We start from the raw sequence: 25,919 nt of genomic DNA on the forward strand, positions 1-25,919 counted from the left end.
CCAGCTGTGACATTAGTATATGAACAAAATTATAAGTGGTATCAGATTGGTTTTATGTACATGAATAAAGAATATTTAGTTTCCTTTAAGGACTTTCTTATATTCTACCCGAAGTGATGGAGTGATCTGTGGTAACTTAAGCCTTTCCGGTACCCGGCTTTCTGGGCTAACTTTTTAGACTTTCAGTCAATCAGCTACTACATCGTCACTATTTATCCTAGGATCATGGCTCATACCTCATTCCGTTCAGAAAGTAGCTGGCTTCCAAATGGTACCACTTGTATGCTCATACAATATACCAGGAGCGGGAAAAATGACGTCAAAGGGAAAATTTCGGAGGGAATTTTTTTTCTCGCACTTTGGGCCACTCTGGAGCGGCCCTGTGTAAACGCAGTCATCTAAAAAAGTATGATAAATAGCACTGGGTATACTGAATGTGTGTGTCAAATTTCAAGTTTCTATCTTGAATACTAAGGGCGGGAGAAATTTTATCATGAATTCCCATCATGCCCCAAATTAACGTAAAAAACCATGATCTTAGGTAAAAAAAAATTCCTGAGACATCCCTAATTACCCTAGGTTCATGTTTCTCCCATCATTCTCTTCAGAATAAAACTGCCTTTCAGGCGGTATGAATTACTTGTCTCCATCATATATCTAAGGCGGAAAATCCCGAAAAAGAGGATTTCTTGGGTCTAAATATCCTTTTCTTCAACTTTTAGCCCCTCTGGACCCCCCTGTTTTAACGCAGACATTTGAAAAAAATCTGATAAATACTACTAGGTGGGTTGAATGTTTATGCACAATCCCAATTTTCCAGGTGCAAAAGTAAGCCCGCCAAAAAAAATATATATTCCCGTATACAGAGGGAAATTTTTAAACATTCCCTAAGATATCTCTATTTACCCTAGGATCATGGTTTGCTCATCATTCTCTTCAAAATAGAACTGCCTTTCAGGCGATACCATTCACTTGTATCCATCATGTATCTGAGGCGAGAAAATTCCGTGAAAGTGATTTTTTGGTAAAAATTTCCCTTTTTCAATGTTTAGCCCCTCAGTACCCCCCTGTTTTAACACAGAATTACGAAAAAAAATCTGGTAAATACTCCTTGGTGGACTGAATGTTTGTGCACAATTTCAATTTTCTACAGAAGTATATTCTGATAAAAATTCCCTGACACTTCCCTAATTACCCTAGGGTTATGTGTCGCACATCATTCTCTTCCGAATAGAACTGCTTTTCAGGCGGTACCAATCACTTGTCTCCATCATGTATCTGAGGCGGGAAAATCGCGAAGAAAGGAATTTTTTTGGTAAAAATATCCCTTTTTTCAATTTTTAGCCCCTCTGGATTCCCCTGTTTTAACACAGAAATCTGAAGAAAAAATCTTGTAAATACTACTCGGTGGACTGAATGTTTGTGCAAAATTTCAATCTTCTACGTGCAAAAATAAGCCCGCCAAAAATAATGAATATAGACCGGCCCCGCAATATTAAAAGAAAATATATATTTTAGAATTATGACGTCATCACCTCCTATGTCTGGACGCAGGAAAGAGTGAAACCATACGTAAGGTCTTCTACAATGTCTCTGGACTTGAAAAACAAAAGAACCGGACGAAAAAGCTCAAATAGGAGAGTTATAACGCAATGTACGATGAAACACCCCGTTCCTTGAGCTGGAGATGGTATTCTTGCTGTTTGGTATTACCTTCAAGCACAAAGAATCCCCTCCACATTCAAAAATAGTTGTATCATGGTATTCTTGCTCTTTGGTATTCCTTCAAGCACAAAAAAAAAAACCTCCAAATTCAAAAATAATTGTGTTATTGTATTATTGCTCCTTGGCAAGCCCGTGCTGGACCACAGGGACACCGGGACATGTCCCGGTGCGCCCTCCGAAACATCACATTATATATAAAGGTTCATTTGCATACAATAAATTCTTATAGTTGTTTTTGGTAAACAACCCGTGGTAAGTACAGTGCGCCTTTGCATAACGGTCCCTTGCGAAACCATATCAAAGAAAAACGGTTTTATTTTTCTGTATGGTACAGTTCTGTACAATTAATACATACTGTTTCTGTTGGTAAAGAACTCGCGAAGGGCACAGTGCGCCCTATGCATAAGACACCCTTGAGAAACCACATCAAAGATAAACGGTTTTATTCTTCTATATGGCAGTTCTGTACAATGAATACATACTGTTACTGTTGGTAAAGAACCCATGAAGGGTACAGTGCGCCCTATGCATAAAGCGCCCTTGCGAAACCACATCAAAGATAAACGGTTTTATTCTTCTATATGTAAGTTCTGTACCATGAATACATACTGTTACTGTTGGTAAAGAACCCATGAAGAGTACAGTGTGCCCTATGCATAAAGCGCCCTTGCGATACCACATCAAAGATAAATGGTTTTATTCTTCCATATAGCAGTTCTGTACAATGAATATATACTGTTACTGTTGGTAAAGAACCCGTGAAGGGTACAGTGCGCCCTATGCATAAAGCGCCCTTGCGAAACCACATCAAAGATAAACGGTTTTATTCTTCTAATGGCAGTTCTGTACAATGAATACATACTGTTACTGTTGGTAAAGAACCCGTGAAAGGTACAGTGCGCAATATGCATAAATCGCCCTTGCGAAACAACATCAAAGATAAACGGTTTTATTCTTCTAATGGCAGTTCTGTACAATGAATACATACTGTTACTGTTGGTAAAGAACCCGTGAAAGGTACAGTGCGCAATATGCATAAAGCGCCCTTGCGAAACCACATAAAAGATAAACGGTTTTATTCTTCTATATAGCTGTTCTGTACAATGAATACATACTGTTACTGTTGGTAAAGAACCCGTGAAGGGTACAGTGCGCCCTATGCATAAAGCGCCCTTGCGAAACCACATCAAAGATAAACGGTTTTATTCTTCTAATGGCAGTTCTGTACAATCAATACATACGGTTACTGTTGGTAAAGAACCCGTGAAGGGTACAGTGCGCAATATGCATAAAGCGCCCTTGCGAAACCACATCAAAAACAAACGGTTTTATTCTTCTATATAGCAGTTCTGTACAATGAATACATACTGTTACTGTTGGTAAAGAACCCGTGAAGGGTACAGTGCGCCCTATGCATAAATCGCCCTTGCGAAACCACATCAAAGATAAACGGTTTTATTCTTGTAATGGCAGTTCTGTACAATGAATACATACTGTTACTGTTGGTAAAGAACCCGTGAAGGGTACAGTGCGCTTTATGCATAAAGTGCTTTTGCGAAACCACATAAAAGATAAACGGTTTTATTCTTCTATATAGCAGTTCTGTCCAATGAATACATACTGTTACTGTTGGTAAAGAACCCGTGAAGGGTACAGTGCGCCCTATGCATAAAGCGCCCTTGCGAAACCACATCAAAGATAAACGGTTTTATTCTTCTAATGGCAGTTCTGTACAATGAATACATACGGTTACTGTTGGTAAAGAACCCGTGAAGGGTACAGTGCGCAATATGCATAAAGCGCCCTTGCGAAACCACATAAAAGATAAACGGTTTTATTCTTCTATATAGCTGTTCTGTACAATGAATACATACTGTTACTGTTGGTAAAGAACCCGTGAAGGGTACAGTGCGCCCTATGCATAAAGCGCCCTTGCGAAACCACATCAAAGATAAACGGTTTCATTCTTCTAATGGCAGTTCTGTACAATGAATACATACGGTTACTGTTGGTAAAGAACCCGTGAAGGGTACAGTGCGCAATATGCATAAAGCGCCCTTCCGAAACCACACCAAAAACAAACGGTTTTATTCTTCTATATAGCAGTTCTGTACAATGAATACATACTGTTACTGTTGGTAAAGAACCCGTGAAGGGTACAGTGCGACCTATGCAGAAATCGCCCTTGCGAAACCACATCAAAGATAAACGGTTTTATTCTTGTAATGGCAGTTCTGTACAATGAATACATACTGTTACTGTTGGTAAAGAACCCGCGAAGCGTACAGTGCGCCCATTGCATAAGGCGCCCTTCTGAAACCACATCAAAGATAGATAATTTTATTCTTCTCTATGGCACAGTTCTGTACAATGAATACATACTGTTACTGTTGGTAAAGAACCCGTGAAAGGTACAGTGCGCAATATGCATAAATCGCCCTTGCGAAACCACATCAAAGATAAACTGTTTTATTCTTCTAATGGCAGTTCTGTACAATGGATACATACTGTTACTGTTGGTAAAGAACCCGTGAAGGGTACAGTGCGCAATATGCAGAAATCGCCCTTGCGAAACCACACCAAAGATAAACGGTTTTATTCTTGTAATGGCAGTTCTGTACAATGAATACATACTGTTACTGTTGGTAAAGAACCCGCGAAGCGTACAGTGCGCCCATTGCATAAGGCGCCCTTCTGAAACCACATCAAAGATAGATAATTTTATTCTTCTCTATGGCACAGTTCTGTACAATGAATACATACTGTTACTGTTGGTAAAGAACCCGTGAAAGGTACAGTGCGCAATATGCATAAATCGCCCTTGCGAAACCACATCAAAGATAAACGGTTTTATTCTTCTAATGGCAGTTCTGTACAATGGATACATACTGTTACTGTTGGTAAAGAACCCGTGAAGGGTACAGTGCGCAATATGCATAAAGCGCCCTTGCGAAACCACATAAAAGATAAACGGTTTTATTCTTCTATATAGCTGTTCTGTACAATGAATACATACTGTTACTGTTGGTAAAGAACCCGTGAAGGGTACAGTGCGCCCTATGCATAAAGCGCCCTTGCGAAACCACATCAAAGATAAACGGTTTTATTCTTCTAATGGCAGTTCTGTACAATGAATACATACTGTTACTGTTGGTAAAGAACCCGTGAAGGGTACAGTGCGCAATATGCATAAAGCGCCCTTGCGAAACCACACCAAAAACAAACGGTTTTATTCTTCTATATAGCAGTTCTGTACAATGAATACATACTGTTACTGTTGGTAAAGAACCCGTGAAGGGTACAGTGCGACCTATGCATAAATCGCCCTTGCGAAACCACATCAAAGATAAACGGTTTTATTCTTGTAATGGCAGTTCTGTACAATGAATACATACTGTTACTGTTGGTAAAGAACCCGCGAAGCGTACAGTGCGCCCATTGCATAAGGCGCCCTTCTGAAACCACATCAAAGATAGATAATTTTATTCTTCTCTATGGCACAGTTCTGTACAATGAATACATACTGTTACTGTTGCTAAAGAACCCGTGAAGGGTACAGTGCGCAATATGCATAAATCGCCCTTGCGAAACCACATCAAAGATAAACGGTTTTATTCTTCTAATGGCAGTTCTGTACAATGAATACATACTGTTACTGTTGGTAAAGAACCCGTGAAGGGTACAGTGCGCAATATGCATAAAGCGCCCTTGCGAAACCACATAAAAGATAAACGGTTTTATTCTTGTATATAGCTGTTCTGTACAATGAATACATACTGTTACTGTTGGTAAAGAACCCGTGAAGGGTACAGTGCGCCCTATGCATAAAGCGCCCTTGCGAAACCACATCAAAGATAAACGGTTTTATTCTTCTAATGGCAGTTCTGTACAATGAATACATACGGTTACTGTTGGTAAAGAACCCGTGAAGGGTACAGTGCGCAATATGCATAAAGCGCCCTTGCGAAACCACACCAAAAACAAACGGTTTTATTCTTCTATATAGCAGTTCTGTACAATGAATACATACTGTTACTGTTGGTAAAGAACCCGTGAAGGGTACAGTGCGACCTATGCATAAATCGCCCTTGCGAAACCACATCAAAGATAAACGGTTTTATTCTTGTAATGGCAGTTCTGTACAATGAATACATACTGTTACTGTTGGTAAAGAACCCGCGAAGCGTACAGTGCGCCCATTGCATAAGGCGCCCTTCTGAAACCACATCAAAGATAGATAATTTTATTCTTCTCTATGGCACAGTTACTGTTACTGTTGGTAAAGAACCCGTGAAGAGTACAGTGCGCCCTATGCATAAAGCGCCCTTGCGAAACCACATCAAAGATAAACGGTTTTATTCTTCCATATAGCTGTTCTGTACAATGAATACATACTGTTACTGTTGGTAAAGAACCCGTGAAGGGTACAGTGCGCCCTATGCATAAAGCGCCCTTGCGAAACCACATCAAAGATAAACGGTTTTATTCTTCTAATGGCAGTTCTGTACAATGAATACATACGGTTACTGTTGGTAAAGAACCCGTGATGGGTACAGTGCGCAATATGCATAAAGCGCCCTTGCGAAACCACATCAAAGATAAACGGTTTTATTCTTGTAATGGCAGTTCTGTACAATGAATACATACTGTTACTGTTGGTAAAGAACCCGTGAAGGGTACAGTGCGACCTATGCATAAATCGCCCTTGCGAAACCACATCAAAGATAAACGGTTTTATTCTTCTATATAGCAGTTCTGTCCAATGAATACATACTGTTACTGTTGGTAAAGAACCCGTGAAGGGTACAGTGCGCTTTATGCATAAAGTGCTTTTGCGAAACCACATAAAAGATAAACGGTTTTATTCTTCTATATAGCAGTTCTGTCCAATGAATACATACTGTTACTGTTGGTAAAGAACCCGTGAAGGGTACAGTGCGCCCTATGCATAAAGCGCCCTTGCGAAACCAGATCAAAGATAAACGGTTTTATTCTTCTAATGGCAGTTCTGTACAATGAATACATACGGTTACTGTTGGTAAAGAACCCGTGAAGGGTACAGTGCGCAATATGCATAAAGCGCCCTTGCGAAACCACATAAAAGATAAACGGTTTTATTCTTCTATATAGCTGTTCTGTACAATGAATACATACTCTTACTGTTGGTAAAGAACCCGTGAAGGGTACAGTGCGCCCTATGCATAAAGCGCCCTTGCGAAACCACATCAAAGATAAACGGTTTTATTCTTCTAATGGCAGTTCTGTACAATCAATACATACGGTTACTGTTGGTAAAGAACCCGTGAAGGGTACAGTGCGCAATATGCATAAAGCGCCCTTGCGAAACCACACCAAAAACAAACGGTTTTATTCTTCTATATAGCAGTTCTGTACAATGAATACATACTGTTACTGTTGGTAAAGAACCCGTGAAGGGTACAGTGCGACCTATGCATAAATCGCCCTTGCGAAACCACATCAAAGATAAACGGTTTTATTCTTGTAATGGCAGTTCTGTACAATGAATACATACTCTTACTGTTGGTAAAGAACCCGTGAAGGGTACAGTGCGCTTTATGCATAAAGTGCTTTTGCGAAACCACATAAAAGATAAACGGTTTTATTCTTCTATATAGCAGTTCTGTCCAATGAATACATACTGTTACTGTTGGTAAAGAACCCGTGAAGGGTACAGTGCGCCCTATGCATAAAGCGCCCTTGCGAAACCACATCAAAGATAAACGGTTTTATTCTTCTAATGGCAGTTCTGTACAATGAATACATACTGTTACTGTTGGTAAAGAACCCGTGAAGGGTACAGTGCGCAATATGCATAAAGCGCCCTTGCGAAACCACACCAAAAACAAACGGTTTTATTCTTCTATATAGCAGTTCTGTACAATGAATACATACTGTTACTGTTGGTAAAGAACCCGTGAAGGGTACAGTGCGACCTATGCATAAATCGCCCTTGCGAAACCACATCAAAGATAAACGGTTTTATTCTTGTAATGGCAGTTCTGTACAATGAATACATACTGTTACTGTTGGTAAAGAACCCGTGAAGGGTACAGTGCGCTTTATGCATAAAGTGCTTTTGCGAAACCACATAAAAGATAAACGGTTTTATTCTTCTATATAGCAGTTCTGTCCAATGAATACATACTGTTACTGTTGGTAAAGAACCCGTGAAGGGTACAGTGCGCCCTATGCATAAAGCGCCCTTGCGAAACCACAACAAAGATAAACGGTTTTATTCTTCTAATGGCAGTTCTGTACAATGAATACATACTGTTACTGTTGGTAAAGAACCCGTGAAGGGTACAGTGCGCAATATGCATAAAGCGCCCTTGAGAAACCACATAAAAGATAAACGGTTTTATTCTTCTATATAGCTGTTCTGTACAATGAATACATACTGTTACTGTTGGTAAAGAACCCGTGAAGGGTACAGTGCGCCCTATGCATAAAGCGCCCTTGCGAAACCACATCAAAGATAAACGGTTTTATTCTTCTAATGGCAGTTCTGTACAATGAATACATACGGTTACTGTTGGTAAAGAACCCGTGAAGGGTACAGTGCGCAATATGCATAAAGCGCCCTTGCGAAACCACACCAAAAACAAACGGTTTTATTCTTCTATATAGCTGTTCTGTACAATGAATACATACTGTTACTGTTGGTAAAGAACCCGTGAAGGGTACAGTGCGCCCTATGCATAAAGCGCCCTTGCGAAACCACATCAAAGATAAACGGTTTTATTCTTCTAATGGCAGTTCTGTACAATGAATACATACGGTTACTGTTGGTAAAGAACCCGTGAAGGGTACAGTGCGCAATATGCATAAAGCGCCCTTGCGAAACCACACCAAAAACAAACGGTTTTATTCTTCTATATAGCAGTTCTGTACAATGAATACATACTGTTACTGTTGGTAAAGAACCCGTGAAGGGTACAGTGCGACCTATGCATAAATCGCCCTTGCGAAACCACATCAAAGATAAACGGTTTTATTCTTGTAATGGCAGTTCTGTACAATGAATACATACTGTTACTGTTGGTAAAGAACCCGTGAAGGGTACAGTGCGCTTTATGCATAAAGTGCTTTTGCGAAACCACATAAAAGATAAACGGTTTTATTCTTCTATATAGCTGTTCTGTACAATGAATACATACTGTTACTGTTGGTAAAGAACCCGTGAAGGGTACAGTGCGCAATATGCATAAAGCGCCCTTGCGAAACCACATCAAAGATAAACGGTTTTATTCTTCTAATGGCAGTTCTGTACAATGAATACATACGGTTACTGTTGGTAAAGAACCCGTGAAGGGTACAGTGCGCAATATGCATAAAGCGCCCTTGCGAAACCACACCAAAAACAAACGGTTTTATTCTTCTATATAGCAGTTCTGTACAATGAATACATACTGTTACTGTTGGTAAAGAACCCGTGAAGGGTACAGTGCGACCTATGCATAAATCGCCCTTGCGAAACCACATCAAAGATAAACGGTTTTATTCTTGTAATGGCAGTTCTGTACAATGAATACATACTGTTACTGTTGGTAAAGAACCCGTGAAGGGTACAGTGCGCTTTATGCATAAAGTGCTTTTGCGAAACCACATAAAAGATAAACGGTTTTATTCTTCTATATAGCAGTTCTGTCCAATGAATACATACTGTTACTGTTGGTAAAGAACCCGTGAAGGGTACAGTGCGCCCTATGCATAAAGCGCCCTTGCGAAACCACATCAAAGATAAACGGTTTTATTCTTCTAATGGCAGTTCTGTACAATGAATACATACTGTTACTGTTGGTAAAGAACCCGTGAAGGGTACAGTGCGCAATATGCATAAAGCGCCCTTGCGAAACCACATAAAAGATAAACGGTTTTATTCTTCTATATAGCTGTTCTGTACAATGAATACATACTGTTACTGTTGGTAAAGAACCCGTGAAGGGTACAGTGCGCCCTATGCATAAAGCGCCCTTGCGAAACCACATCAAAGATAAACGGTTTTATTCTTCTAATGGCAGTTCTGTACAATGAATACATACGGTTACTGTTGGTAAAGAACCCGTGAAGGGTACAGTGCGCAATATGCATAAAGCGCCCTTGCGAAACCACACCAAAAACAAACGGTTTTATTCTTCTATATAGCAGTTCTGTACAATGAATACATACTGTTTCTGTTGGTAAAGAACCCGTGAAGGGTACAGTGCGACCTATGCATAAATCGCCCTTGCGAAACCACATCAAAGATAAACGGTTTTATTCTTGTAATGGCAGTTCTGTACAATGAATACATACTGTTACTGTTGGTAAAGAACCCGCGAAGCGTACAGTGCGCCCATTGCATAAGGCGCCCTTCTGAAACCACATCAAAGATAGATAATTTTATTCTTCTCTATGGCACAGTTCTGTACAATGAATACATACTGTTACTGTTGCTAAAGAAATAAATAAATAAAACTCGTTATGGGCACAGTGCACTCTTTGCATAAGGCGCCCTTGCGAAACCACATTAAAGAGAAACGGTTTAGTTTTTCTGTATGGCATAGTTGTGTCTAATGAATACATATTATAACTGTCGGTAAAGAGCCCTTAAAGGGCACAGTGCGCCCGTTACGCAAGGCGCCCTTGTCCTGTGATTGTTTCTGTGTGTTTTAGAGAATTATTGGAATAATCAGTGCCTATTGTATTTCTAAAATATAGATATATATTTTTTATTGGTATATATTTATCTTCATTTTGATGGACAAAAAATTCTTACAAGAACTAAAATTGTTTCTCTAGCAAAGAAATTTTCACAGATTAGTTATTGACGTTATTAAACAAACCTTGGGTTTTAATACATAAAATGGCGCCCGTATATATACAGAGTGTAACTTAACTAACATATCAAACTTCAGGAGGTGACTCCTGACACGGATATAAAACGAAAAGTATACACCATTGTGAGTGAAAAAATGCCTCCTTTCGGCGCCTTGATCACACGAAAATTTATCGGAAAGAAAGTAAAAACAGCCATAACTGAAGAACAGAACATCGGATCAAAGTCTGATGAAAGAGAATGAAAATTATTTTTAGTCGTAGATCCCATTAGTGTACAATCGGATATATTGCAGTGACAACGCAAGGGTGTCTCCCAAAGAAACTGGAGTATTCCTTCGAGTATTTTATCAAACCTTGAATGAGGAAAACGAACAACAATCAAGTACAAGATTTCAACAATCAAAAATAATAGCACATCTTTCAAGTTAGAAGAAAATTTCGAATTCCAAAGACAGAGGAATATACATATGTGATTGATCTCTTTGTCTCAGCACAGAATAAACTCTCGGGAGAAGAATTTAAATGAAGTCTTTAACATATCACAGATGAATCTTGTAGACTAATGGTAATGGATGTCAAAGGAACGACTTTCTGTCCAAGTTACGAGCGTGTGAAAATCGAAAAATAACTTTGACCAAAAATTAGGTTTAAAACGACTGTGTATTGGACAGTCAGGCGGTATGTAAAGAAACAACATGTAGTATCCAAAAATGCAAAGATCATGTATGATGAACGAGTGTACAGGAGATTCTACATATGACACAGGAATTCCAATATATTCCGTGAATAGGCCTCTCTATTGGGCAAAAGTAAGCTGCAGTAAAATATTTCCTCCTCGTAATATGCCATTTCGTGGAATTTGATACTTCTGTGCACAGAAGCTACAAAAATGGACGAAAAACGAGATGTTGTGTATGTTGCATAACGATACAAAGACGCGTTGGGACAGTATACTTAATTTATCCGTTAGGTAAATCTTCTTCCAGGGATATTTTCGAGGGACTTTTCCCTTCTCTTGGAGTTGGCAAACCGCCCCTTAATCCTGAGCTACGAAAAACTACACGCCTATTGTGAACATACCAAAATAGTGTAGGCCACTTATATTTTAATTTTTTCACTGCTGGAAAAAATTTCTAGAAGGAAACACATGCAAGAAATGGTGAAAGATCTTTTCGAAGTTTTCTATGTACTTTGGATCTGGATGAAATACCTACACGGAGGAAAAAAATGTGGCCCTTTTGCTTAGACGTAGCAGCAGTTACGGAATTATCGTCCATTGTGTGCCACTTGCGAGGGGCTCGCAGAAGGCTGTATAGCAGTTTTGATGTGGAAGGCATAAATTAGATTGGCCGTGTTGTAGTGGGCATCTGACACAACTTGTGAGTGATATACAGAGTCCGATGCTTTGGTGTTACGTGTGGAATTGCTGTATAACAGGATAGGAAGTGTTGCTTACAACGGTAGAGTGTTGTGTCCAGTATCCATAGTCATGTAAAACTGTAGACGCTGGTGTTTAAGTAAAATTGATTATATTAATCTGTACGTGCCTGCGCAATGGTAGGTTACCCTGTCCACGAGCAGGCAGATATACACCTCATTTATGGAAATGCAAAGAGAAATAGCCCAGAGGCGAGGCGTTTATATAGTGACCGTCGCCCTCAAAAGAAAGTAACTGTCCTATTTTTTCCACGCCTCCATATTCGCCTTCAGGAGATAGGGTCTCTTCAATTTCCCCCACTTGAAATCGGAGGAAATCGCACTATATGGACAGTTGAATTTGAAGACAGCGTACTGGGAATGATCCGAAACCGTTCTGAAACTAGCACTAGCCATGTGTAGGGCGTAAAAATCCACATGCAACTCTAGTGAACGATCAGCAGAGAGATTTACTGTGAGCGCGCGGTGCGGTATGATGAATAATTTTATGGTAGTACCTTATTTATAACTGGCCTATCTGTTTAGGAGCACGTATCTCTTATTTTTAAGTAATGTTCTCCCAAAATGGTTAGAACATGTGCCCTTGAACTTAAGACAGCAGATGTGACCCAGCATGACAGTGCACCTGCACATTTTGACGGAAATATGCAGACCTAGCTACATGAAACATTCCCAGATAGTTGGATTTTGAGAGATTGACCTGTGTTATGACCACCTCGTTCACCTACCTCACGCCCCTTGATTTCTTATTTCGGGGGCTATTACGCCTTTTGTATGCAACACCAGCCATGACAGCCAAAGAACTTGTTGCTCGAGTTAATATAGCTGCGAAAATCATCCCCGAAATTTCAGGTGTGTTTGACAGCACGAGGAAATATTTGCTTCGCCGATGTCATCTTTCCAAAGCGGCCAACGGTTGACAATATCAGAAAGTGAACTTTTATTCTTCACAGCTGTCTCGTGTACACATACTGCATTGCACAAATACTGTACAAGATACTTCTGAGTTTTTCACAGTTATCCTACTTTGTAAGAAACAATAAATCGGTAGTTTGTATTTCTTTGTATCATTGTGCAACAGGCGCAACAGCTTGTATTTCGTCGAGTTCCATTTCTTCTGTGCTCGAAATTATGATCTTCCACGGAATTACGTATTACGAGGAGTAAACCTTTTAATGCAGCTTACTTTTGTCCAAATTGTATTCACATAATTTGTGGAAACCACTATTATCATGACAAGAATCACTTGTACTCTCATCATACATGATCTTTGCCGCCTGACTGTCGTTATAAACCTAACCTGGTTTAAAGTTATTTTTTCCATTTTCACATACTCGTAACTTGGGCAGAAAGCAATTCATTTGACATCCATTACCATTAGTCTAAAAGATTCACCTGTTATACTTTAAATACTTCATTTAAATTCTTCTCCCGAGAGTTTATTCTGTGCTGAGACAAAGAGATCACTCACACATGTATATTCCTCTGTCTTTCGAATTCGAAATTTTCTTCTAACTTGAAAGATGTGCTATTATTTTTGATTGTTGAAATCTTGTACTTGATTGTTGTTCGTTTTCCTCATTCAAGGTTTGATAAAATACTCGAAGGAATACTCCAGTTTCTTTGGGAGTCACCCTTGCGTCACCATTGCACTACATCTGATTGTACACTAATGGAATCTACAACTAAAATATGGACATTCCCTTTTACACAATTTCGATCCGACATTTTGTTCTCGAGTATGGCTGCTTTTGCATTTTGTCGAAAATTTTCAGGTGGTCATAGCTCAGAGGGATTTCTACACTCAGGTTGATCTATACTTTCTGCTTCATCTCGGTACCAGGAATCACCTCCCGACGTTTCGTATTTTAATTAACTTACTATATATGTATATTAATTAAGTTACTATATATACAGGGTGTTTCAAAACAACACCGACAACGTTTGGGAGGTGATTTCTGACACCAAGATAGGACAAAAAGTATAGACCAACCTGGGTGCACAAGTGCTTCCTTTCGCAGTTCTAGGCTTCCACAAACATGAAAAAGTGAACTTTGAAAACCCATAGCTCCAAAACTATGGGACCTAACGTAGTCGGGTCAAGACATTACTTACAAGCAACGTACAGAACAAGGCACGATCAGATCCGATTCAAACTTCGCCCAGAGGACACATTATAGAAAAGAAGAAAAAATACCAAATTTTAGCTGCCCATATCCAGAAACACCGGAGATATGCTCCGCAACATAACGCACCACGCGACAATATGATATAAGGTAAACGTCGCAAGATACCCATTTATGTCGAAAACGAAAAGGATGAGCAGCATCAAAATGAAGATATTTGATATGCTATAACACTGACTTGGCGGCCATCTTGAAAGCCGCCATCTTGGATATAGCGTAAGGTATTGAAATGAGAAGTGGGGTATGTGATATATCAATGTAAGGTAAAATGCAAAAGAAAACCAATGATGCAACCGCGAAAAACATATGTGTAATGGTGTAGACGGGACGAAGTGTGGAAGACTCGGGCAAAACAAACGTGTTATCGAAGGACAGAATAACCCTAGATTACAAACCATTCGTAAATTTTACGAAGCAACATATCCAAAATTGTTGAATTCTCTGAACCGCGAATGCGCGGCCGGCCTCCTTCCCAATACCTTCCTAGCTCTTACAGCAGAGGCTAGTTTTGGTTTTACAGCCGTGTCAGTCAGTTTTATCATGCATATTTTGAAGGTCTAGTCGTAATTTTTACGAAAGGTTTGTAACCACGTTAGTTTTTTTCACAAATTGTGACAATTCTACTTTCTTGTTTTTAACATTAAATGAGTGTTTTGGACTATAAACAGTGCAAAGAGTTGTGTCATATTATTGTAACTGTCGTTGATGGTGAAACTATGGGTGAGAGTGAGGAAGAACGTGAAAATAATCAAATAAAAATTACAACGACTTACCAAAATGATAGTCGTAAACCTGGTTCGTTTGCTAAAAATAAAAATTTGAAGTGGTAGTATTTCTTCCTCATGTAAAAATTAGCTTCGATATGTAAATACCATTAATCTCACCTTTTTAATAAATATGAGAACGTCTATAAATGATGTTAAACTGATTTTATTATTTTGATATAACTTAAATATCCTTTTCTTTAAACGGTTAAATACACAAAGTCACTGACTAGGTAACCATAAAACATGTTCATATCAACAACTATCCCATAATAATCACTTACATATATTAAAAACATTCTTCTTTTGTTAATACGAAATTAGCATTCTACTAAGTATAGTGCACATGTATGAGTACTTTCTGCCCTAGGTACAGGTAAATATTACTCAAGCCAAAGTATTTTGTTGTATAAAATGTCGCTCGACAAAGGGACTGAATATAAAAGTCATGAGTAGGCTTGGCTTTTATCTTCAAGAACCACTGGTCCGTTAACATTAGTGTTCTCACATTACATATGTCCATCTTATTTTGATCGCACCTTGTATATCTATGCATTATATTTTACATATACATTAAACAAATCTTACATTTCATCAATATTTATCTTTAATTACATTAATTATATTTATTGCATTATTATTCACTATATTATCAATATATCTTCTTATTAAAAATATCGTCGCTCATTTAATTAGTCGTCGACGGGTGCGATTTCAAAAATCGTAAAGGACAAACGTGGGTTACAAATAGTTCGAGCGCATTATATAATAAATAAGTTAGATGTTGTAATTAAAGGTATACATCGTAGCACTAAGATGTTATAATAAAGAAGAATCTCATTCAAGGTAATCGTTGAATAATTGATTTTATAGAATGGATCTTATTCTTAACATAATCTTTGACAATTAAATTTTCAACACAAATCAATCTAATATAAATAATCTTTGCTCTTAATCAATTATAAATCGAATTATAGTTCTTACATATATTAAAAACATTTGAGAATTATCATTGATTAATAAGAATTAAAGAGAATTAAATTGAATAAAAATAAAATAAATGTTCATGAAAATTTAGAGCTGATATGGGTTTAACCAAATTTCATTAACGGTAATCAGGTTACATTAGTACTTGCATACGATTCTAATAAAGTACATTGTACTGCACAATCATGATTAGGTTCTACATTATGTTGTACATGTCTTTCATCGTGATTTTGATTTTGATATGAAGTGCCATGTCTTGATCTCCAATTACGTCTATTCATGTAATTTGTCGTATTCCTGGAATTTCTCTCGGTACTTCGATTGTTTTTATATCTACTGCTGTTGGGTGATCTGACATCATAATTACCATGATTAGTTAGATTAGGCGGATTCCCTACATAACTTTGCCTATTTTGCTCACTTTGATTGCTAGAGTATACTCGGCTTAGGTTAGGTCCGGTATTATTCACACTCCGAATATTTAAATTCCGAACAGGCACCAAATGATCTGAATTATTCTTATTTTTACCTATTCCTGATTGTGAATTCATGGCATGATATTGAGTTTCGTAGCATTGGACAAGCATCAATAAATGGCTGAAACTCATACACTGTGTGGAAAATAAGATCTGTTGCAGTTTAAATGGAAGCAAATTTCGAATCGATGCTATTATTCTCGATTCCGATTGCAAGGGATTAACGACCTTTAATTCGTTATAGACATTTACAACAAACTCTACAAGAGATTTGTGCAATCGAGGATTGAAGTGTTGATTTCTAAGGGTGGCATCTCTATTTGCCAGCAAAAAGTCATTTTCATAATTTGCGATCAATGCCGCTTTGAATTCCTCATATGAACTAATGTGATCACGTATTGCTTTAAACCATAAGGAACAAGGTGGGAGTAATACATGGGGTATTAATTTCATATACTGTGATCGATCGATAGACATTATACTACATTCGTCTTGGAATTTCTCTAAGAAAGAAGTAGCATTCTCATTACACTTACCACTGAATTTGCTCATAGCTCTAATTTCACTCATTTTAACACTTATTTTTACCTTCCCTTTCTCATTCCTTGTTCTTGTTGAGTGATAGTTCCTATCCGTGACGTGCTGAGTCGTGACACCATCTAAGTTTCGCTCATCAGTACTCTTCGGATAACTTTCTTCTAGGATAATATCCTCATCAGATCCGGGCGAAGGCGAGATCATCTCTGGTGAGTGGGGCAACTCAAAGCGATCACTACCCAAGTTATTTCGGTAAATGTTGTCTTTGGCCTGTAACGTTCTAATCTCTTCCTGAATAGTGGCTAACAACTGTGTATTTACACGTATGTTATTAGAATTGTTGCTAACCTGGATCTTTTGCTGTTTAATGGAAGATTCTATTACTTCTAAATCTTTTTTTACTGCACTAAGTTCATGGTTTTGGTGATTGTGCCTTTCTTGACAATCATCGGATATCTTTTTTAACTTTTCCTCGAACTGTGAGGATATGTCGTTCACCACCTGTATAATTGTCTGTTTCGTTTCGTCGGATTTTTGTTCTATCCGTCTACTTAATTCTTCATATTGCTTATTAGATTCGTCGAACTTCTGGTCCATTCGTCTACTTAATTCTTCATTCTGCTTATTAGATTCGTCGAACTTCTGGTCCATTCGTCTACTTAATTCTTCATTCTGCTTATTAGATTCGTCGAACTTCTGGTCCATTCGTCTACTTAATTCTTCATTCTGCTTATTAGATTCGTCGAACTTCTGGTCCATTCGTCTACTTAATTCTTCATTCTGCTTGTTAGCTTGGTCAAACTTCTGTTCCATTCGTCTACTTAATTCTTCATTTCGCTTGTTAGCTTCGTCAGACTTCTGCTCTATGGTCTGCTTTATCTCGGTAGACATTTGCATCATTTGTCGCTGTAAAGCTAACAAGAGTCGATCCTCTGATGACAAACCTGGTGTTACATTAGTTTCACCTTGGTCACTAGTATTTGATTCCTGCTGCATGGCTTCGTTGTCCATTTTTCTTATGATTACCTTACCACTTCGCAATATGGTTAAGTTCTTATTCATAAAAGTAAATTCAACCTTACTCTTCTTCTTCGGGAACTGAATTTACAAAGTCCCGGGTGAGGTAAACCAAATTTTTACAACGACTTACCAAAATGATAGTCGTAAACCTGGTTCGTTTGCTAAAAATAAAAATTTGAAGTGGTAGTATTTCTTCCTCATGTAAAAATTAGCTTCGATATGTAAATACCATTAATCTCACCTTTTTAATAAATATGAGAACGTCTATAAATGATGTTAAACTGATTTTATTATTTTGATATAACTTAAATATCCTTTTCTTTAAACGGTTAAATACACAAAGTCACTGACTAGGTAACCATAAAACATGTTCATATCAACAACTATCCCATAATAATCACTTACATATATTAAAAACATTCTTCTTTTGTTAATACGAAATTAGCATTCTACTAAGTATAGTGCACATGTATGAGTACTTTCTGCCCTAGGTACAGGTAAATATTACTCAAGCCAAAGTATTTTGTTGTAAAATGTTGGATATCTTTTGATGAAGGCTCTAGTGATACTGCTAGTGAAGCGCATCCACATCACTAACCCTATGGCAAACCCGCCACAAGAAATAAGAAAAAACTTACTTTTACTGACCATCAAGAAAAAGGAGAATGACAACACATTTGTGTAAGCACTGGAGGAAGGCGATTTGTGCTGAAACTAGAGCTGTGTGTTGAATGGTGAGTGACGAGGAAAAATGAAAAAGTTTGCAATGACAACTTTCAAGTTTGCACCTAATTACTTTTTTCGAAGTTGATATGCAAAGTGCTACGATTTTTAGTTGCCTTGGTCCTTTTACTTTAGTTATATATTATTGTAATATCTATAAGACAATTTTCCCACATAAATGTAACTATATCTTCATGACGTCATATTTGCAATTCAAGTATGCAGCTAGCAAGTTATATACATAACTTTTTACATGTACTTGTTCAATAAAGTATTCCAAAGGCATCCAATATTATTGTCCATATAATTCTATAAACAAGCCCATTTTTAGATTTAAAAAATAATAATATATACAGAAATAATAAAAAGACTAAAATTGAGTCGTAAATTTTACGAATGGTTTGTAACCACGTAAGCAAAATATAAGGTTTGTAATCCAGGGATAATAGGGCAAGACCCCCACGGCAATGATACGCGACAAGTAACTGCAACAGTGTCTGTGCATGAAAGTGCATCCGCCTTGACAGATTGTGCCTTTCGAGGATATTGGGATTCCGTTTGGGACAGTGAAAACCACAGTTACAACCCGCGATACGAGTGCTCGTTTGGAGACAACATAAACTACAAAGGACTATCTCTTATTGAATAGTAATTTGGCAGCTCGCTCCAGATTGTAGATCATCTTGGATTGGTTATCAAAAGCACGACCTACCTGGGATTGATTCCCACTCCTAGACAACGTTTTGTACATTTCTTGTTCAATTTTCTTGCTGTTTCGTATAAACAAAGGACATTTCGGCCCACATATTTTTAAATAACCCTATCTGAAGCAAAGTATGTACGAGTGAGAAAGCCCAGCCATGTTCTAGCTTACATTCCTTTACGAATATTTCTTTTTCTTTGCGCGGTTTGCTACTTTGTTTTACGACAGTCCCAAACAGTCACAATATTAGGGAAAGGCAGCGTTCTACATTGACTCGATGAATTCCATGAGCTGTTGCAGTCTCCCACTACAAGGGTAGTCTACCACACAATCAGACGACTCGAATGCCTTTTCTGTACGTTGCTTGTTAGGAACTAGTATGTGCCCTATCCAAATATCCAAGTTTAGAGCCCTGCGGTACTTCTGCAACAGTTTTTGTAGAGGTAGTTAGTGAGTACTTCCAATTTAATGCCTGTAGCCAAACTCCCTCTAAAATGTTTCTTGAGTACCTTAGGATTCTGAAACATTTATTTTTGGGTAGGACACATATTAGTTCCTAAGTGAAGTCTTGATCCCACCACTGTAGGTCTCATAGTTTTGGAGCCAAACCATTCAAGTTCATTTTTGTCATATTTTCGGCAGCCTATAATTCCGAAAGGAAGCATTTGTACACCCAAGTTGGTCTATACTTTTTGTCTTATCTTGGTGTTAGGAATCACCTCCCAAATGTTGTTTTCAAACACAACATATATACGTATTCACCTTTCTATGGGCGCCCTTTTGGTAGACTTGTCCATCGCCCTCCTTAGCATCCAAGAACGGCCCTGCTCCTTGGTGTTACCTTCAAGCACAAATAAACCCCTACACATTCAAAAATAATTGTATGTTTCATGAACTACCTATTTTCAAGTAAATACAAGTCGGTAACCAAGTAGTACACTTAAGAGATATAAGTTTCCCAAACCCCACCAATATTTTATTACACACATAAAGGACACGCCTCTAACCGTGATGATAATATTTTACGAAATAGTAAGTATTACTGACGAAATTATCAAATTTGGGCCCAATCAACGGCTCTTTATCCCTTTCCGTGTAAACCAAAACATCATTACCACTTACGCGTTAGCGGTCGCAATTTCTTTGATGAGGAGTGTGCAATCACTCCAAACTTTTTACGCCATTCATCCGCCAAGAACAAAACCTTAGAAGAACAGAACCTTCACCAGGTCAGACACCTATTAACCTTACGAACTTCACTACTGTACAGAATAAATTGAATTTGTGTGAGTGAATCGTGTCTTAAGAACGAAATGAAAATCAACAACGCTAAAACAAACGGTTATGTAATCAATATGCTTGTAACAATTCGCAAATATTTCGACACTCACTTATATTCGTGGCGTTTCTCAGTCACGGCATATACAATAAGGCTATCTTTCTTGAAAAATTAAAGAAATAAATTCATAATATAAATTTGAAGAAATGAACAAATAATTTATACTTAAATGTCAGTTATACGCACGGTACCAGCCGTAAAAACGTAAAGTACTGATAGTTTGAAAATATAACACTCCACATAGCTAATTTTACTACCATAAACACTATCTTCGGCGAGAAATTAACCCACAGTTGCAACTAAACCATCTATTGGAAATATATGTTTTTCATGCGTAGCGGAACATATGGGGACGTATTGTATTTTAAATTCATTTTTTGTACATATGAAAGGCATTAGAGAGAGAACTTCACTTAAGAGTTTAGATTTGTTAATTCCTTTAATTTTTATAGTAGATGTTTGTGGATATTTTAAATTTTTCATTCCAGCATCATAAATTGTTGCCTAAGTTGTTACAGCAATTCAGCGTGAAAAATTTATTTGAACATACAGACATACATGGAGACATCCTGGAGAACAAATTTATCTTGAACAAATAGATACATAATCTGTCCTTGATGTCTCAGTGATTTCATTTTAGGGTATCATACTCAAGTGCACATATGGAGAAATCCTCAAAGATAAAGTTGGATAGGCATTTTTGAGGAAAAACACTTCAATGCTGTTTCAGTATGATTTGTTGTTGTTGAATTGATATCTGCAGTATGCCAGGCTCTAACAATTACTGTTTCTCAGAAATTCACAAAAAACAAAATGGCGGTCGAAAGTATGTTTTGTAAAATAGAGACCTGAAAATATGTGTTCGTTCGACAACAGTTTGCACACCGCTCAACAAAATTTCTATTGAATTTGGCATGAATATTCTAGAAAAGCGATTACTTGACTCTAAATATTCAAGCACCTAGTTATCACTATTACCAACCAACTACAACATTTTTCGATGTATTCCTTACGATTTAACGTATCTACGTCAAATTTGATATAAAAATCATTCGATACCCTAAGAACATTATTTTCTTCAAATGACACTATATCGGTTTGTAGAGTATTCGGTATTTCCTAATGATAATACACATATGTGAAGTAAATAATGCATTGTACCAAACTGCTGATTTTATGTCAGATCGAACGTTAAAAATCCGATCAAATTTCTGATTCATGCGTCACTCAACTTCCTACATTTGCAAGACGTGCATGGCTTTGGTTTATACTTACATCGAACTGTCACTCATCCAGTTGTACAAGTACAGGTAATCGACGCCTCACAATCGTATGGAATTGGTGGTAATGTTAATAAATGAGAGACAAATGATTTATTCTCCATTTTCCATCCCATTGTTAAAGGGTAAGGCAGAATTAGGTGCTGCAAATGAATGTGTCTCCACATTAATCCCTGATAATGAGAACGCTTTATGCGAAAGTAAAGATAATCTCTGGCTGGTAGGAATTTTTCTTTTGTAATGACCTTGAAGAACATTCTAGACCTAACTTTATCGGTGCTATCAGCATTCAACATGCCATACACTTTGCAAAAAAAAAAAAAAAAAAAAAAAAAATTCAGCATTTCTAATGGTGTCGTATGAACTCTTAATCCTCTCAGCAGATGGTTATGCTGTACTAACACATCCCAGCACGTCCTCTTTGTATCTGCACGTACGAAGTTGAATAACATCCAGTGATAGCATGTAAAGCTGGAAGAAGCTGGAGAACTTGTGGTTCCATTTGGAGCTTTTCAGCGATGGTGTGAACTGGTATGTACTTTCTGATCCTTGCTGTCCCTGCTTTCATCCATAGTTTCTGGCATGACATTATGAAAAGTAACTAATCGGAAGGACTAAGATGTCAGTGTCTCTTGGGGAGACGACAATGCTTCTTGTTCTGTTTGCAACGCAGTGTAGAATAATCCTGGTTTCATCTTCTTCGTATTTAGCCTTTTTAGTGTCAAGGGTTGCATCGGAAGCTTCGATCCTTCTCTCATCACTGTAGTCACCTGCAGCAACTATGGTGTTGTTGGTTGGTGCTTTCAGAATCAGCTGATGTGAGAGTTTAGCGAGATCTGCTTTGTTGTTATCATCAATAATCAAGTTGTCTTACTTTGCAGGAAGAAACAAGACTCTACTATCTATTGGCCTCCTGATTCCCACAGAGCCGTTCCCACACCGTTTCTGTGTGCATCCTTGATTGAGTGATGGTAGTAACAATCAAAAATGATACCAATGCACTGTCAATCAATGATTAGCTGTGATTTGCCGCAAAGTCAGACATCAAATTTGTTGAGATAAGGATACTATCAATCAATATTTCAGTAAGAATTGTTTTTGAGCCTGAGCGAAGCTGCCCATTTGCTTCTGCCAGAGATAGAAGAACAATGAACAGTTCTTGCGTCAGTTGTTAAGGTTGACTGGATGTCCTGCTTCGCATGCAGCAATGAATCGCTGCAGAATATTCCTATCAACTTGCACTGTTTTTATGTTCCCAGTTTTAACATCTAACCGTTTCCTTGATACAGATATGTAAAAATCAGATAATTGTTTTGATTCAGCTTGTTCTCAAAATTCGTTCCTTCTTCAGTTGTCAGAAACCTGTCCTTCACCAAGGCATCAAACTTATCTTGTCCTTTCGGTACAGCCTCCAATAGATCATCACCAATTCCTTACGTAGCCAGGTCCTTGTTTGCAATGTCTGAGCCGTGTTACTTGAGAAAAGGCCAAATCCCTGCAAAACTAAAAGAAATGTATTTTCATATCTCAAATCCAAATTCATTCTGCTTTTCACTGTCTCGTTGTGAACATATTTTTTTCGATCCTTAAAAGACCAAAACTTCCAAATTGACTGATATTGTTGAGCTTGTCAGCGTTTAGGGGGAAATGTAATTTTGGGATCGTGAGCTGTTAGCTTTCTTTTGTAATCGCTGAATCTTAGTCTTGCTTCTAAAGGATGGAAAACATTAGTTATGCCATCACAGTACGTTGACACCTGATGATACAACTACGTAATTCCGATTGATTGCAAATCTGTTCACCGTGTTAGCAGTGAATTCCTTGTCAAGGAAGCTGTAGACCTCGTTCGGTGCTACACATTAATCTCTCACTTCTATCTTGACAAATAAAGCACTTCTCGTTAGTTTCGAGGCTGCAAACACCTTGTATGTTGGAATCTGAATAATGTCATCAATTCAGAAACATAACAGAATCCGAAACTATCTTAATGACAACAGCCAGCATAAACGAATTAAAGAACTGGACACTAACGATAACTCTTATTTTATCTTCCGTACAGTATATCACCTCAAAACTATGTTGTAATGACGATTTCTTAAATGTGCAATTTTATTCCTATCTGAAGGTGGGCAGGTAGTAGAAGGTAACGCCTCCTCTAGGGCCATGAACATTCATTTTTGGTACTTTCATTGCGAGATTGGTTTCAGGATTTATTTATTTACTGGTATATTTATCTGGTTAAGCATACAGAAGAAGGAGACCTAAGCATGTCATGTGATCTATAATGCTAGTTGCGAGGATGGTTTTCAGATTGTGCTCTGGGGCTACTATGTCGCAGAGTGGGTTTAACAGGGGTGTAGCCAGCAGGTTTGTGTAGGGGGTGCTCGTCGTTTTTCAGGGGGGGGCAGCTACAATGTACAAAGCAAAAAAAAGTGTTGCTGCTAGTGTTTTTGAGGCCTGAAAGAAAGGAAAATTTTGGTTTCCTTCTGGAAAACTGAAAACACTATTTTAGCTTCTTCTTCTTCTTCCTATTATTATTATTATTATTATTATTATTATTATTATTATTATCCATAAATTATATAAATATAGTTTTTATTATGCTTAATCAAGAACTACTGCCCGGAACGAAACGCTACACTTTTGTACATAACTATAAAGGTAACCAAGAAAGTTCTGTCCCTTTTCGTGGAGGTCTGTGTTCAATTGGACCTCACACCGTGAGTTGAATGCGAGTGGAGATAAGGCAAACGTCAGTTGTTGGTGTGGGTATATCCAACATACTACCTGGTTGTGGCAATTCAGAAACACCGTGAACTTGCGTAAAGACAGAGGGAACATGTGACATCCACGGATCGTCATAAGAGCATGTATACTGAACGAGTTCAAATGGAGATCAAACGCCGCTGTAGCGGGACAGAAGATATGCCAGGCCTTTGATGAGGGTGTCGTGACGACGCGGACATTGTAGCGATGGTTTAACAAGTTTAAGGACGATGACGAAACAAACGAAAACACCACGTGCCAGAAGACCAACACACGCACGAACATGAACTGGGACTACAACTCAGTGTGTGGAAAAACCATTCGGCAGCACATCCATCAACTTGTGAAGCACTGCAAGTTTGGTCGATGGGTCTCTCATATTTTGACTGCGGGCAAGAAGGCAACGCGGCAGTCGCTTGTGTTTATTTACTATTTCGGAGCCATTTCTGGACAGGGAGTTTACATGTGATAAATAGTGTGTCCTATACGAAGCTCCACGGTGCCGTCATTATTGGTTAGCATCAAATGAACCTATTTCAAAACAGCCGAAACCAGCACTGTACCAGAAGAAGGTCCTTCTTTGTGTTTGGTGCATCATGCATCGGGAACTGCTACCAGCTGGTCAGAGTATCAATGCAACTGTGTACTGTCAGCAGTTGAGCTGTACTCAACAAAAACTCAAAACTCTGGAGCCATCACTTCTGAATTGCAAATGTGTCCTCGTTTACGGGACAACGCTAAGTCCCACGAGGCCAAAATGACTCAGGACACCAATTTTAGCCTTGGATGGGAAACAATATTGCAACCACTATATTTCCCGGGTATTGCACCGTCCGATTATCACCTGTTCCATTCGTTTGACAATCACCTTAGAGGACGCCAGTTCAAATCCCTAGTAAAAGTCCAAAATGCACCTGACACTTTCTTCGTTTCACGGCCACCAAGTTCTACCGTCATAGATTTCATGGCCTTCCAGAACGTTTTCAGAAGGTCATCGATGCTGAAGGGGACTATTTTTGATCTTCCAGGTTAGTTGACATATCGATGTTCGAAGGTGGTGGGTGAAAAAGCAACAAAACTTTTCTTGGTTACCTTTATATTTAAATATAAGACCTTGTATACAGAACCTATCTAC

Source organism: Thermobia domestica, chromosome 16 (assembly GCF_964235325.1).
Source record: "Thermobia domestica chromosome 16, izTheDome1.hap1.1, whole genome shotgun sequence".
In the NCBI taxonomy this organism is placed as follows: Eukaryota; Metazoa; Arthropoda; class Insecta; order Zygentoma; family Lepismatidae; genus Thermobia; species Thermobia domestica.